General features: G+C 36.9%; 1 protein-coding gene across 1 annotated transcript in view; it reads left to right on the top strand.

Annotated features, from left to right (window-relative positions):
- Nucleotides 1-6,658: 6,658 nt before the first annotated feature.
- The window catches only part of LOC144968814 (uncharacterized), a 28,331-nt gene continuing 18,235 nt past the window's right edge, over nt 6,659-16,754 (top strand). Inside the window, exon 1 of the mRNA XM_078907523.1 lies at nt 6,659-7,451. The gene's annotated coding sequence lies outside the window, so the exon portion shown is untranslated. The remainder of the gene's footprint in view (nt 7,452-16,754) is intronic.

Raw genomic sequence — 16,754 nt, 5'->3', positions numbered from 1 at the left:
TACCCAATCACTACTGGGTGGACAGTGGGGTCTCTGTAACTTTTTCATAAGTGTAAATGTGTGGCTATGTGGTCTAGTGGTATGACACTCGCTTTTGGATCGGAAGGTCCTGGGTTCGAGCCTCACGCTCGGCGCATAGTTGAGTCCTTGGAAAGGCTCTTTACTCACTTTCTCTCACCGTACTCAGGTGTAAAATGATACCTGGCGTTAACAGCGCTGTCTTTGTAAATTGTAATATCGCCTAACAGGCGTTATGTTCCGTCCTACATGTTAAATGTTGCTGTTGACCAGGGACGCCTTGTAAAGCGCTTTAAGCACATTTAGTGGATATTGCGCTATATAAAGCTCAATTAAATGTGCAACATGAGGTCTCAGATTTGGGAGTTTTGGCAAAGACGATGGTCATTTAAATCGATCCATATATTTGAAGACGAGTTTTCTGTCCAAACTTGTAAATATGTGTTTTTCAAGAGAACGGCAGTATTGTGCTTCAAAGATGTGAATGAAAGTCGAGCAGCGCTTTGTTTCGGAAGAATGATAACACGAAAAAGTCTTAAAATTGGGACTCAAAGAAATTTCTATAGGTTAAGACTTTTGACAAGTCAAGCCATTTTAACATTGACATTTGAGTTATAACTTTTCAAGCCAAAATGAAAAAAAAAGATGGTTGTTTTTTTGTTAATGAATGGCAGACTTAAGGGAAAATAATTGTTTGAAATGTTTTTGCTGTACATAGATATCGAGTTGAAAAAAAAAACATATTTGGTCAATCATTGATTAAAATCAAGAACCGTCCCCCCCCCCCCCCCCCCCCTCCCAAAAAAAAAAAAAAAAAAAAAAAAAAAAAAAAAACAAAAAAAAACAAACAAACAAAACAAAACAAACAAAATCCAAAAAATGCCCAACGAAAATCAAAAACAAACTAATAATAACAAAATATCAATAAGAAAGAGGACTCAAAACATATACAAAACTAAACGGGTAGGACTGTGAGGCGTGAAATCAGGATAACTATGGAGCGGTTTTTTTTGTAATGTCAGATGATTGTATCACCGTCTTTTATAAGATGCTTTTCAATCGTATAATATTAACCAAATCAAGCAGATATGATCACTTTTTGATGGATTGCACGAGCCCGTGGAATTAGAATTTACACAAGATTCTGAACGGCGTATGAGTTCTCGTTGTTGTGACGTTACAGTCTGGCCCGATGTAACAATGAATATGATATTTAATTTAAGTGTGTAAGAGCAATAAGTCATACCGTACGCGGGCCCATAGATTGTACCAACCTAAAATGAGACTTAATTATATGGCCTGGTTTTAGGAAGGATTACTGAAATACCTGGAGTTCCAGTAATCCATGGCCTCTGATAATCAAGGGATGCTACCTATGGCAATTGTATATCATTATTGAATTATATCCCTTACATCATATGCTCGCGATTGCATTCAACCCCTGGACACGTTGTCTTCTTCACTACCCTCCCCCCCCCCCCCCCCCCCCAACTCTCAACCCCCCCCCCCCCCCATCCTTTTCCAATTTAAAGAGAAATTAAAAATATTAAAAATAATCAAGACGACCTTAAAATTGTCAGAAAGTCACACATCTTAGACTTTAAAGTCTTGTACATGTCGGGTAATGTAAATGTTGTTGCTCGAAGCTCGAAGAAATAAGTTACAATGTGATATTGAATTTAAGCCATAATTTAATATACGAAAACAGATGAAATGGACGTTTCGGGTTTCCCATTTATCAACAAAACAGGATGAATGAAACACTGCAGACGAATGAGATAATGTGGTAATGGCGTTGTTAAGATGAATAAATAAAAACATTGATGGGCAGGAAATAGTTTGTGCTCCTTTGTTAGGAAGCACGAATGAAAAGAGAACAATTGATATTAATAAAAGGTACGCAATTAATTAATCAAAAGAGGTGAGGCGGGGAGAAACTGTGTAATGCAGTATAGAAAGTGAAAAAAATTAAGTGTAGACTATTGTTGAAAAATAAATATAATGGAATTGGAAATAAATAGAAAATATAAGGGATGTAGGTATAAGTATACTCATTAGTGGCAGTAGCAGCAGCGGAAGCAACAGTAGTACTTTTAGCAGTAGTATTAGTAGTAGTAGTAGTCGTAGTCGTAGTAGTAGTAGTAGTAGTAGTAGTAGTAGTAGTAGTAGTAGTAGTAGTAGTAGTAGTAGTCGTAGTGTAGTAGTAGTAGTAGTAGTAGTAGTAGTAGTAGTAGTAGTAGTAGTAGTAGTAGTAGTAGTAGTAGTAGTAGTAGTAGTAGTAGTAGTAGTAGTAGTAGTAGTAGTAGTAGTAGTCGTAGTAGTCGTAGTAGTCGTAGTAGTGAAGTGGTGGGCGACAGGTTTGTCCTCATCGTTTTCAATAGACTGCAGATGGTGTCCAAACCTGTCGCTTAGTCTCTTGCCAGTTTCTCCGACGTACGTCTTGTGGCAACGTTTGCAGATTGTAGCGTAAATCAGGTTACGATCCGGGCAGGTGAAGGCGTGTGGGATGTTCCACACTTTATCCGGGAATTTGATGGAATTCCCCACGAATAAGTGTGGGCATGTCCTTTGTCGGTCGATGTAGATGATCCTCAGCTTGACAAAAACTTTAAAACCGAATACTTCTCGAAGTCCCAGGTTAAAGAGTTTTTGCCAAGATGAGGGTCATTTTAATCGATCGATATTTGAAGGACGAGTTGTCTGGCCAAAATCATAAATACTTTTTCCATAGTAAATAAATATACTGCTGCACTCTGTAAACATATTATACTTTTTCCATTTTAACCAGAATTTCACATTTCGAATCAGTCAAGATGACCTAAACCTTTCAGAAAAAAATCTCAAACACGATTTTACGAATAAATTTTGGGTCTAAATGTGATAATATTGTAGAACGTGTGTTTACATGTTTGCTATGTTTACATGGGATAATATTCCTTACTCCTGTGCTTGGATTAATCTAATTTAAATGCTCCATTTTCTTCATAAACAATGACACCACTACTAATCTGATCATTAATCAGTGGTATCTGTATCTGTATATGTGGTCACTTGGTAGGAACACATGTCTACAAAATAACCAACCCCCCCCCCCCTCCCCACCCAACCCCCAAAAAATGTTTAAGAACAACAAAACAAAAATGAAACTAGAGCTTTGATGTAACGCAACATTCACCAAGCGTGCCCAACGCGCTATACAAAAGAAAACACTTAACATGTAGAACGAGACATGACGCCTGTTAGGCGATATTACCGTTTTTTTTTACAGAGGCAACGCGATTAATGTACTCATTTTACACCTGAGTACTGCGAAAGAACATGAAAGACTATTTTCAAAGGACTCAACTATGCGGGACTCAAACCTCGGACCTTCCGATTCGAAGTCGAGCGTCATACCACTATACCACAGACCGCATCTATCACATAATATCTCTCATCATTGCCATCATTATCAGTTTTTTCCCCAGGAATAGTATATAATACAAAGCGGCATAACATACGAAGTGTAATTATTATATCAACTCATTCTCTCACGTTGCCTCGCAAGGTATTCAGCATTCAGGGCCCAGAGTACCCGCCTCTCGTTAGAACCACTAGTCAGTTTTACCTGACATTATAAAGAGACGTATGTAGATTATGCGAAATTTTGATTGTATTAAGCAATATATATTATATATATATATATATATATATATATATATATATATATATATATATATATATAATATATATATATATATATATATATATTATATATATATATATATATATATATATATATATAGTGGAAGTTTGTTGGTCAGGTGTTTAAAGTGACTTTAAGGATTGCCACGTTAGCAGGGCTATATTCTTGGTAAACTACAATAATGTGGTGAGGCGAATATTTTATTTTACTTGGCCTTTGCCTTCACCAGATCTAAAGAGACACAGCTACCCATATAATGATGGTTAAACATGTAAAAGGGACGTTTGAAATGTGCTCTTACCATAAACCCACATCCGCCGGCAATACACGTCAAGGCTCATGTATCTTCATAAAACATAGATATTTCAATTCTTATTAACTGCTGTTCTCTATATAGACACGTATCTACAAATTTGGCCAGAAAACATGTCCTTCAAATATCAATCGATTCAAATGACCCTCATCTTGGCAAAATTCTCTTCCTATGTCCCAGGTTGACTGGTTAACAATTCCGGAATAAGAGTCTACTGTCCCCAAAGCACACATTTGATAAGTGGTCGAAAAACACTCACATTGTTGACTTAGTAATTAAATAAAGGAAATAAACCATAAGAGAAACATTTCAACAGAATTAATGGAAAAGCTTCTCTTGTTTTACTTTGAATTAGGTTGGTAAAATAAATACAATACCTATGTACATGGTCGAGTTTAATTCTATTGACGAGTTAAATATCCTCTTCTGAATACATGCTTAATTCAAACTTTGGCAAAAACTTGTCCTCCAAATTTCGCCCAACTTCATTGTCCCTCATCTTGGCAAAAATTCTCAAAGAGTATTTGCCAAGATGAGGGCCATTTAAATCGATCGTCCCAGGTTTAAGGGGTTTTATTTCGACAAGATGAGGTCATTTACATCGATCGATATTTGAAGGAAGAGTTTTCTTGCCAAACTTTTAAACACGAGTGTTTTCAGAGTATGACAGTTACGTGGTTAATGATATCAAATTTAGGTTTCCCATAAACGAGAATGTATGAAAATGGCCTAAAACCCACAGCTGTGTAATGCAGTATTGTTAATACAATGGGGTAAATAAGATGAAACGGCGCTAAATCGTTATTTCTTCTACTGCACACACACACACACACACACACACACACACACCCTCACTCAATTAATACATATCCTAAAACATAGTGTATATTGATCTCGTGGTAAATTTCTTGACGCTAATACACTGACTAGTGTGAACCCTCTTCTTACCAACTACATGAAAATCGTCACATTTGTTACGACCCAAGAGACGTCTATAGACCTATAGACGTCTATACTTTTCTTGCTCAGATTAATTTTGTATAACACAAATTTGAAAAATAAGCTTTGTTTAATTTTACCTTGTAGAGCTTGTTTTGCAAACAACATTATCGTTAGCATGCTTTTAGGGTAGCCATGGCATTTTTGGAAATACGGACAACAGTCAGCAAGGAGAGAGTTAAAGTGAGTTTTTTTTTCAAATACATTCTAGTTTATAAAACTATAATATATTTTTTTCTCTTGATACGTCAAACTTAAAAAAACAACAACATTATTTTGAACATAAGTTTGCCACTTTAAATTAACCTTACCATTAAAAAAATTTTTGTTGTTGGTTGTCCTTAAGGTAAGGGGCTACTTTGCTGAATGACCTTTCTAAAACTTTTTTTAAGTCTCTGCTTTAAGACTTTTTGGACAAATAAAGTAAATGTTTTCTGACAAAATGAAAAAAAAAGACAAACAAAAATATGTTTTATCTTTGTAAGTCAGCATTAAATCAGGAAATGTTGGTATTATTCAATATCCCCTCCTTTTTAAAGAAATCGAAAATGGGAAAAAAAAAGAATAGAAAATAATAATAATTTTGCGCGTCGTGTCCGCTTTGAGCAGGCCGGATCGGTGGCAGTGAACAAATAAAACCAATCGTGTCAAACTTGGATTTCTGGTCCCTATGGCTGGAAAGGTGAAATGTATAATAAAAATGTAAATTCAGAAGAAAATGGCAGTTATAGATAGGATTTGTGTGATGGTCACAGTGCTTTGTAATGTCAGTCACAACCGACCTAACTACATACTATTTATAGACCAGAAACCTTTAGGCATTTACTAGTACGTAAAGGCATGCCATAAAACATGCTTATAACAAGTTGAATAAAATGGACGAAATTTCGATTATGATGGTTAAGACGTTTTTTCGCGACATAAGCTGTGATGCCAAGCTAAGGCATCCTTCCTACCTGTTATAGGGAGATGAAGTAAGTGGTGGCAGACAAGACTAAGAGACTGTAAAAAGCCTATTATTATGAAGGCTGGTTTTTCTTTCCCGTATTTAAATTGCAACAAGAAACGATGAAGTCTGAATAATATTGCCATGAATACGAATAACATGTTTCGAATTAAAATGTTGTTGAGATCTCAAGAGCACGAGCACGATGAATATTAAAGAGAGTGGATTGACTGTATTCCAGGCTGACTGTATTCCAATCGCCGGGAGAAAAGTGTTTACTGTAAAATATTTCGTATATCTATCGCACTGTATTGTATATTTCACCTACCTGTGCACGGAGCCGTGCACACGTCGTTCTCTCCCAGATGAGGATATTACAGGTAGAGGAGGTGAGTAAATATGAGTGGCCGTTAGTTGGGAAGGGAGGGGGGGGGGTGAAAAAGTATGTGTGTGGGTGTGTGGGTATATGTATGAGAGAGAGAGAGAGAGAGAGAGAGAGAGAGAGAGAGAGAGAGAGAGAAAGAGAGAGAGAATGAGAGAGAGCGAGAGAGAGAGCGAGAGAGAGAGAGAGAGCGAGAGAGAGAGAGAGAGAGAGAGAGAGAGAGAGAGAGAGAGAGAGAGAGAGAGAGAGATTGTGTTTTTTATTTTCGTAATCTATCTCCAAGCAAACGAAGCTAGAATATATATTATTATATCCGGGTACTGTGAGTGTGGTTAAATAATCTTGACTTTGTACCTCTTCGAAGGTGACGTTATGTTTTTGTAGATTATAGTCGGCATCATCATCATCAGAAATAAGACGTAGATAGGAGGCGGGTATTATTGTGTTAGATGGTAGTAGAAGTCAGAGATTTTTAAAGGTGTTTAGGGTTCTCTTGTACCAATGGAGCTTCGACCTACAACGGAGAGGGACGAGTTATCCCAAACAGAACATTAAGTGATAGGTGTTTACGAGTATGTGTCTGTGTAACGGGGGTATGTTATATGCAAGGAAGAAATACTCCTTTCATCGGTCATAGCACATAGCAACTTGTAATAATTATAATAATATAAGCGATCCCAGGTAGAATAGAAATCGTAACCGAAAATGACATTAAAGGCTGATCTAGACTACATTGTGTAGGTTACAATTAATACGGAAACTTCAACAATTAAAATGGACATGTTTTCGTCAGCATAGAAATGTTCTCTTTATGCTTTTATTTTTAAACTCTCCTTTCCATGATAAGTTTTTGTTATCATCCCATCAAAACTGATTGGAGTTGTGAGTTTGTGATTTTATCCTGGATAAGTTACACGCTTTGTTTGTAAGTTTAAATATTTCAGTGAAAATTAGAAGTAAGCGCATGTGACTTGCTTTTGTTTACGCATTAAGCGGGAAAATTAGCTGACTCATCAAAGCATTGTGTGAAATAAAATTAGTTGACAGACTGTTTTGAGTTTGTTCTTCCTGGCTGGGATGGATCGGTTTGAAGGTTAAACCATTTCAGGTAAGGTTGTGCTTTCTAATACATAATATAAGATAGGCATACCAATCCATTCGCTGTTTTAACGATGTTGACAAAAATGTATGGACAAGCTCGAGATGGTATGGACTCAAACAATGACAATAGCTGTACTGATGACATTATATATATATATATATATATATATATATATATATATATATATATATATATATAATATATATGCCAATCATCTTTAATTTGGTGGGGTATTCGATAGTCATGACAGGAGCGAGGCAGGAGCATTATTTAAATATTAATAAGAAAAGGAAAGTAACAGAACAAAGCTTCAAATCATAAGTGGCATTCTAACAACATTTATTTGTTGAAACTGTCACATCGAGATTTGGCCACATACGAAATCATGTCTGATAGTCAATATCCGGTATGTCCTCCATCAGCATTAATCACTGCAGTGCATTTCCTTAACACAGATCCTTCCTGTGTCGTCAGTTAAAGTTGAGGTTTGGTGTCCAACTCATTTCGAATACTTCATTATTGGTTTTTTTTTTTTTGTATGGAGGGTTTATGTTATGGATCCACATCACGAAGTTCGCGACCGATATTATCCCAAATACGTTCAATGGGGTTTAGGTCTGGGGGAAATGCAGACAGTGGTTTAATGACATTGTTGGCTAAAAAGTCTGCGAGAATGGGCATTGTCATGTTGAACTGTAACGTATCGATGTTATTGTGAAAGGTTGAACACATTCTTGTACAATTTATCTGGTGTATCTTCCCTTTGTTTTTTTGTTTTTTTGACAAGCGGTGTTCAATAGTCTCTGCTTGTATTAATTGAAGAGCATATGACTACTCACATCGTTCATTTCTTCTCCTATAATACTGCATTCTTTCGTTTTCTCCACCAACAACGAACCAAGATTCATCAGTGAACAGGACCGTTTCCCAATTATTCACCGTCCAGCTCCGATAATCCTAACCACACTGTAGGCGAGCTCAGCGATGATTTTGTCTTAATGCATTGACTCAATTTGTGCGGCTATGTGGTCTAGTAGTATGACACTCGCTTTAGGATCGGAAGGTCCTGGGTTCGAGCCTCGCGCTTGGCGCATAGTTGAGTCCTTGGAAAAGGCTCTTCACTCACATTTCTCACCGTACTCATTAACGGTCACCGTTCAACAATGTCGTATTCGTGAAGTTTACGCGGAGTTTCGATTGCAGTTCGAAATCGATTTCTTTGGTGTTGCGTAAGAATAAAACGATCCTCACATTGAGTGGGTATTTGGATCCTATAGTTCTCTTGGAATGAAAGCACTTGGTAGAGTGATGGAGTCCATCTGGTGATATTTAACATCCTTGCAACATAATATGTGGCTGATACGCATGCTTGAAGATTGACAATTGTAATTTCAGCATCAAAATGAAATCGATTTCTTTGGTGTTGCGTAAGAATAGAACAGTAAAGTTGGTGCCCCAAACGTAAACAAAGGTCGAGAAGCACATGGCAAACCACATGTTCCTGTCTTGACAGCTCACGTTCCAATGTAAATAATAGAAAAAAATAACCTTTAAAATTTGGCTGTTAGGTGGCAAAAGAAACACATATTCATAAATACTCGATCATGCATCAAATAATGTCTAGATATGGATATTTTATGGAACAAAAGGTAAAATTTATCAAAAGTTACAGTCTATCTATTTTTAGACCAGAGCAAATTATTGCGCTGGTGTGAACAAAACGAGAATTATTCGGAGCCTGATTTTCAGAATAATTTAGTCTTATATTATTATTTCTGCAACTGTCAGATTTTATGTTAACATATTTTCAATACTGAAAGTGTATTGCCTACAACTCAAACTACAAAATTGGGAGACCTATATTGTGCGTAAATTTTTCCGGCCCCTAACGAAAATCACTAGCAACTTGTTATTGTTTACGTTTGGGGCACCTAATTATACTGCTCTATAAAACGATCCTCACATTGAGTGGGTATTTGGATCCTATAGTTCTCTTGGAATGAAAGCACTCGGTAGAGTGATGGAGTCCATCTGGTGATATTTAACATCCTTGCAACATAATATGTGGCTGATACGCATGCTTGAAGATTGACAATTGTAATTTCAGCATCAAAATGAAATCGATTTCTTTGGTGTTGCGTAAGAATAAAACGATCCTCACATTGAGTGGGTATTTGGATCCTATAGTTCTCTTGGAATGAAAGCACTTGGTAGAGTGATGGAGTCCATCTGGTGATATTTAACATCCTTGCAACATAATATGTGGCTGATACGCATGCTTGAAGATTGACAATTGTAATTTCAGCATCAAAATTTATCTCAGCGTCGATGTGGATCCAAAAGAATTAATTCCTGTTGGCAGAGAAATACAAAAGTCTCATAAAAGCAGGTGGCCATTGTGGTGAGCAAAGTTATAGAAGGAACGAAGTTGACGTCACCCAGCTCTTTATTATTTTTGTTTTAGACAACTTGTATTTGATATATTACCACTAAATATTACCAATCAGACTATAGATATTATAGTCTATTTTAACATACATACACACAGTTATGAGTGTATGCATGTTAAAATCGGCTAGTGGATATTGTGAGTATGTTTCCGAAACGCATAGCATCAATAGATGAATAGAAAAATGATAAAACATTTGAACGATGAATGCTATTCAAAACTCATAATAATAATAATAATAATAATAATAATAATAATAATAATAATAATAATAAATAATAATAATAATAATAATAATAATAATAATAATAATAATAATAATATGATAATATAATAATAATAATAATAATAATAATAATAATAATAATAATAATAATAATTAATAATAATAATAATAATAATAATAATAATAATAATAATAATAGCAGTATACAAGAAGAAGAAGAAGAAGAAGAAGAAGAAGAAGAAGAAGAAGAAGAAGAAGAAGAAGAAGAAGAAGAAGAAGAAGAAGAAGAAGAAGAAGAAGAAGAAACAACTCTAATGTTCGGATCTATCTTCACATTTGAAACTCATTTAAATGAGATGGCGGAATATTGAAACCAATACAGATTTGGTGGATTGCCAAGAGACGAAAGATTGCACAGTACACATTAACCGACCTTGCAAAACACTTGATGAAAAACTAATGTGAAATTCATTACTTCTTCTGTTTCAAGAACGGCGATACATAACGGCTTCTTTGCAACTTGTTTTTCTTAATGATTCTAGAATCATTTTATCGCGTAAAGATTGAGATTAATAAAGCCAACGTTTTTTTCAAAGGATATGCCATTTACAGAGGTGCAATACTGTATTCTTAAAGCGTTTATCACAATATAAACCATATTCTGAATGAGTTCTTTCTATATTATTTTATTCTCCTTTTAAAGATTGAAGATCTTAAATTTAACATATCACATATCAAGGACGTATTATGCAAACTTTTAGGCGCTAGTACAATTTTGTTTTGGACAAAAACCATGCGGATAAGAGTTAAATTTCAATTGGACAATAACATTTTAAGCATTGACTCAATTTGTGCGGCTATGTGGTCTAGTAGTATGACACTCGCTTTCGGATCGGAAGGTCCTGGGTTCGAGCCTCGCGCTTGGCGCATAGTTGAGTCCTTGGAAAAGGCTCTTCACTCACATTCTCTCACCGTACTCAGGTGTAAAATGAGTACCTGGCCGTTACCAGAGTTGTCTTAGTCCGAAAAATTGTAATATCGCCTAACAGGCGTCATGTCCCGTCCTACATGTTAAATGTTGCTGTTGACCAGGGACCCCTTGTAAAGTGCTTTGAGCACATTTAGTGGGTATTGCGCTATATAAAGCTCAATTTTTTAATTATTTTTTTTGTTTTATTCAAAAGGGAAAAAACAGCTACATGAGCTTCATTGACGCCTGAGTCGCATTGCTGTTAATGCTTTCATTTTGAAACCGGTAATAGTAAAGTGATGTTAACCTTCTACCAGCTTTGGACTGTAAAACGTAATGAACAGCTTCGAAGAATATCACAATACCAAAAATTTCTCTGTCATCGGTCTGGATTTGAAGTGATGTACTAATAATTATTTTGGTTATTGGCTGAAGAAGGGTTTGAGCCCGAAACCTACCGTGTTTGGCCTTCGGGTTTTTTTTCGAAGTTGTTATATTCTATTTGTTTCAATATTATAAGCTATAGATAGTATGCGCTTGGCTAAGAAGCTCATAACATTGCCATCCGGAAGTATAACGGACCAACACACAAAACTGTGTGTATCCATTAACGTTTATAGTCGGGTTAATACAGTTCAGTGAGCATTACTCATAAACGCGGATGGCAAAAAACGATAACAAAGACCTAAGTGACGTCATCTTCGAACTATCTATAAGGTGAGAGTAAAAGCGAAATCGGCCTGTCTATGTTAAAGTGTTTAACAAAGTTAGAACGGCTGACTTACCATTTAACCATCCAACCACTACATGTTGTCTGTCTATTATTTATGTTCGACTAATTAACTATCTGAGTGAATCTATGATTGCCTGAATTATCACAAGTCGTACGTAATTATTTCTTTACCCATTCCCCGAAGATATCTGACAAAACGCTGACAAATCACAATGTTTTAAAGATTTGGTCAATTAACAGACTTCCTCAATTTGATTCTATGCATTTATAAACAAAACTCACACCATTTGCCAGCTAGATATAACGCACCAAGAAACAAAACTGTGTGTAAGCTTGAGTGTTTATGGTCTGATTGATATAATTTAGTGAGAACTAAATTTTAAATTTTGGCTAAAAAACTCGTCCTTCAAATATCGCTTGATTAAAATGACTCTCATCTTGTCAAAAACTCTCAAACCTGGGACTTCGCGAGAGTTTTTGACAGGATGAGAGTAATATTAATCGAATGATATTTGAAGGACGAGGTTTTTTTATTTGGCCATAATTTTAACTACGGGTTTATTTCAGAGTGTACGGTCGTGTTCACTTTTAAGTAGTGCGGGGCGGTCCTTGGCAAGCTTAAGGACCACGGTCCTACGGTCCCTGGGAAATGAAAACCGCAAGGACCGGTCCTAGGACCGGCGGTCCTTTTCGACATTGAACATTCCTGAGAGACCGTTTTGACCTTTGGGACCATGGGATCGTTCATTCTTGAACCGTTAAAGACCGCTACACGATGAAAACCGTGGTCTACAGGAGTAAAACACACGGAGTAGTCACACTCATTTCAAATTGTAACCTAATTAGAGAAGAGGGGTGATGCCTTCTTTATTTGATCACAGTACTTCATTGTTAGTTCGATAATTTAGCGTGAATAAAATTTGAAATTTATCCCCATTAACGGAGATAATGGAATCACCCAAGGCGTTGATCGAGTTGTTCGTGGCGTTTATACACACACGCAACTCCTACCCCCCTCCCCCCCCCCCCCACACACACACACATGAGAGGGCAGCGAGCATTGAAGAGTAAGAGAGAGACGTGAAGTTATAATAAGAGGGGGTGGATGCGGTAATAAGTAATAAGTAATAAGTGGGGTCGATGGTGACTTTTCGCCAGATCTAACAAACCCAGCTACCCATTCACTGCTGAGAAGACAGGGATTCAGAAAAAAACTCGACTGCACCCGGGATCGATCTCTGGCCCTTTGCGTATAAAGAGAGTGCTCTATCAACTGAGCTATCGGGGTCCCCAAATATTCTATTGGACCTTTTAAAAATACAGACGTTATAACTGGTTTTTTTGGAAGGAAGAAACTAATGAAACTCATATTATTTGATTAGTTAAAACACCAAACGAAATTTTAATATTATTGTATTATTTTAAATGACAACAAGGCGATAGAAAGGAGTGGCGACAAGAGATGGACAAAAGAAAACAAAAAATCAGACTTGCAACTTGCTAGGTTTGAGACACACACACACACACACACACACACACACACACACACATCTTTAGTAGTCACATACATTTCAAACAATAACCCATTAGAGAAGAGGAGTCATGCCTTCATCATAGATCATTGTCATTGCGATCATTATGGTGTAGTAAATTTTGAAATTTACCCCGTATAATGGAATCGTCCAAGGCGTGCGCCTCCTGTTCCCCCATCTCACACACGAAAGGGCGGTTTGCGGAGTGGAGGGAGGTGGTCGTCTGCCTCTATGGTCGTCTGTGTCGTTTAGTGTATGGCAAAGGGGGGTGGGTGCGATTAATTAAGTGGGATGGGTGGTGATTGGTGGAAGATAGGCAAAGGACCGAGGCAACGAATCGCTGGGGAAGTAGTATGGCGCCAGACCGTTGAAAGGTGATAAGAAGTGAGGACCGCCGCGGTCTTCCTCTTTGGGACCGGACCACGGTTCACAGCTAAAAGACCGTGGGACCGGTCCTCGGTCCGGTCCTCAGCGCGGCACTACTTTTAAGGAATCTCAAGTTTATGGTTTTTGACAATTTGGCCGTCATCTTAATCGATCAATTCCATCGATATTTCATTTGGACATTTTCTAACCAAGAAAACAGAGATGAATTTTGTTTGTGCAAACAAATTATTTCTAGGGTCTGTAAAATGTATTTCTCTGTGCCAGTTTGACTGTCAATTTATGTCTCTCAAACTTTCGTCATGCGCGAGATGTACATTTTAATTTATTCCCTTTGAATGCATTATGAAACTAAATTTACGTTATCTACAATACAAGTGTACATGAGCGGCTTGGTGGTCTAATGACCTGTAGGTCCATGGTTCGATTCCAGCTCTGAGTAGCATAAAGCATAAAGTTGAATCCCTGGAGGAGAATCTTTCCTTACATTATCCCCACTCAGGTGTAAAATGAGTACCTGGTCGGTAGCAGAGTTATATCTGTTGAAAATAAAATTTTAATGACGCCTCGTAGACGTCATGTCTTGTCTTACATTTTAAGTGTTTCTGTTGGGTTGTAACCAATTGTAAAATGCTTTGAGCTGTTTAGTGGATATTGTCCTATACAAAACCTCAAGTTTAAAAAAAATAGTCGCTCCTATTTTTGTGCAATTCTCTCAATGCGTTATTGTCTAGACTAGGCATACATCAACACATGAGTCGAATCTGCAACGTGCTTTACCCGAGGACAAAACAGTTGGACAGTCCTTTCTCATTCATTGTCAACTATTTAGTCGTTTACCAAAATCAATACCGCCCTCATATTACTTACTCTAACAAGACGGTACGGCTTCGCTTTAGATCCCCTCTTCCCTCTTAACTCTCTCCTTACCAGCCATTTTCAGGATTTTCCCCAAAAACTTCACACCCAACTTACACAAAAATATATTTTTTTATCACTCAAACACAATAGCAGTAAATTTTTACCATACATAAATTCTTTAGCAAAACATGCTCTACGACACACTGTTCATTCTCTTTAAATTTTTATGACGTATAAGAGAAATTTGAATAAGAAAAATGTTGGTTGTATCATAACGAATGTGACAATTTTCCTCTAGTTGGCAAGGAGCGGGTTAATTGACAGAAAAATGAATATCTAACCCAAGGCAGCTCGCAAGAATCTACATCATAATGATATTACTAGTCTATGACTCAGTAAACATTGAGATGACATTACAAAAATTTTATATTATCTTTTACCCATTTGTAGCCGCAGGTCAAAACTATAGTATTTGATATATTTTGTTTGACCAAGTGAATAAGTTGCACTATCTCTTTGTCTGAGAGTCCCGATAGTTAACATCGTAGACAACTCAACTCACCAACAGGCAAACTGGTTTCGAGTCTTATAATAATCAGGATTATTTTTCCGAACCATCAGCTCTAGTCATCAGATACTGGGTGGCTGAACAGATTAATTTTTGTGGAAAGAACTTTGTGGAAAGAACTAAGCTATAAACGACTGCTTTTTTCAAAGGATAGCTTTTTAACGCTTTAGAGTCTGTGATAAATTCCGAATTGATGTACTTTGGACAACACTGCCCTTTTACTATTAGTCTAAATGATGCATTAACCAATTTTAGAATATGAAGTGACTGAAGTAAAACGACCAGGTCTGTCCAACAGAAATGTGCCTGGCTGCCATTTGGGACGGGCTGGGAGGGGGGAGGGGGGGGGGGATGTTACGGACCAATAGAAAGTTATTAATCCCTCCGAAAATTTTTGAAACAAGAAGAAGTCACTGTGTTATAAGATTCTTGAATTCTTGCGTCTGAAATTTGGAACATTTTCTCTGTGCGACATTGAAGGCGTGAGGTAGGCATCTGGAACGAGTTCGAAATTTGAACGCAAGAGTTCAAGGATCATAATATTATTATACTCGTTCAATGAAGTCCTTTAGAGTTTATCTTGGCTTTCACGGCGTGAAACGGACCATAGTAATTGCTTAATACCCGTTGGATAGGACTAGGTCTATCGGAAAGTACTTTCCGCTAAGTCTAACAGACCCAGCTACCCAAATGACTACTGGGTGGACAAGGGGTGGGGGGGGGGGGGTTGTCAGAAAAAAAAATCTAAACTTGACCCGAATCGACCACGATCCCTTTACGTGTCAAGCGAGTTGTCTACCAACTGAGTTATCGTGACCCCCATAGCATTCCGTTGACCTCACCTATATTATTTCTTATCAAAATGCACTCCTTTTTTCAATGATTGGTCTTTGAATTCATTAAGAATTGAATTAATCATCAATATGGTTAGGAAATCATTAGCATCAAATTGCATTTTAGTAAATCAGGGTGGGTAAGGGTGGAAAAATCTTCAAATGCTAATTTTTTAAAATTAAAAAAAATCGTAGTTTCGTTTTTTGTTCTTGCTGTTTTTTTGGGGGGTTTTTTGTTTGTTTTTTTTTTACATGGGATAATAGGGACGCCACATATTTTTTTCCGATTTTGCTGTTGTAATCTTGGGTTTTCCAGGAAATCAAAGGATTCTAACGAAAAGCTGTTCAGCACATTGATCCTCGGCACAAACTAGGCAGGTTAACAGAACGTTACTTTTATCGCTTTTTTTTTCGGACTGTCTCTCTGTATAAGTGACAGATTGAGTACCTTGTCTGCCTCACAGTTTGATTGGTTGGACGAGAGAGAAAAAAGTCGTATCAGGCAGATTATCATTCAATCGTCTGGCTTCTCTAGTTATCTGCTGTCTGTTGGACTAATTAAGTTCCTAATTAACTCACTTTCCGTTAGACTGGTCTGTTCCTGGTGATAAGAAAATACAATATCCACAAACTTAACTCTATTTGGTCCCGATGTCTGATTGTAAATAATATGTGATCCATCGTCTCATATCGGTGTTATGTACAGACGGAACCCGTCACGAAAATTGAATTTAACGTTGAAACAATCCAAAA

Source organism: Berghia stephanieae, chromosome 3 (genome assembly GCF_034508935.2).
Source record: "Berghia stephanieae isolate SIO BIC M18660-M18661 chromosome 3, UCSD_Bste_1.3, whole genome shotgun sequence".
Lineage (NCBI taxonomy): Eukaryota > Metazoa > Mollusca > Gastropoda > Nudibranchia > Aeolidiidae > Berghia > Berghia stephanieae.
The sequence above is the reverse complement of the archived record's forward strand: the minus strand, read 5'-3'. Positions and strand labels throughout refer to the sequence as shown.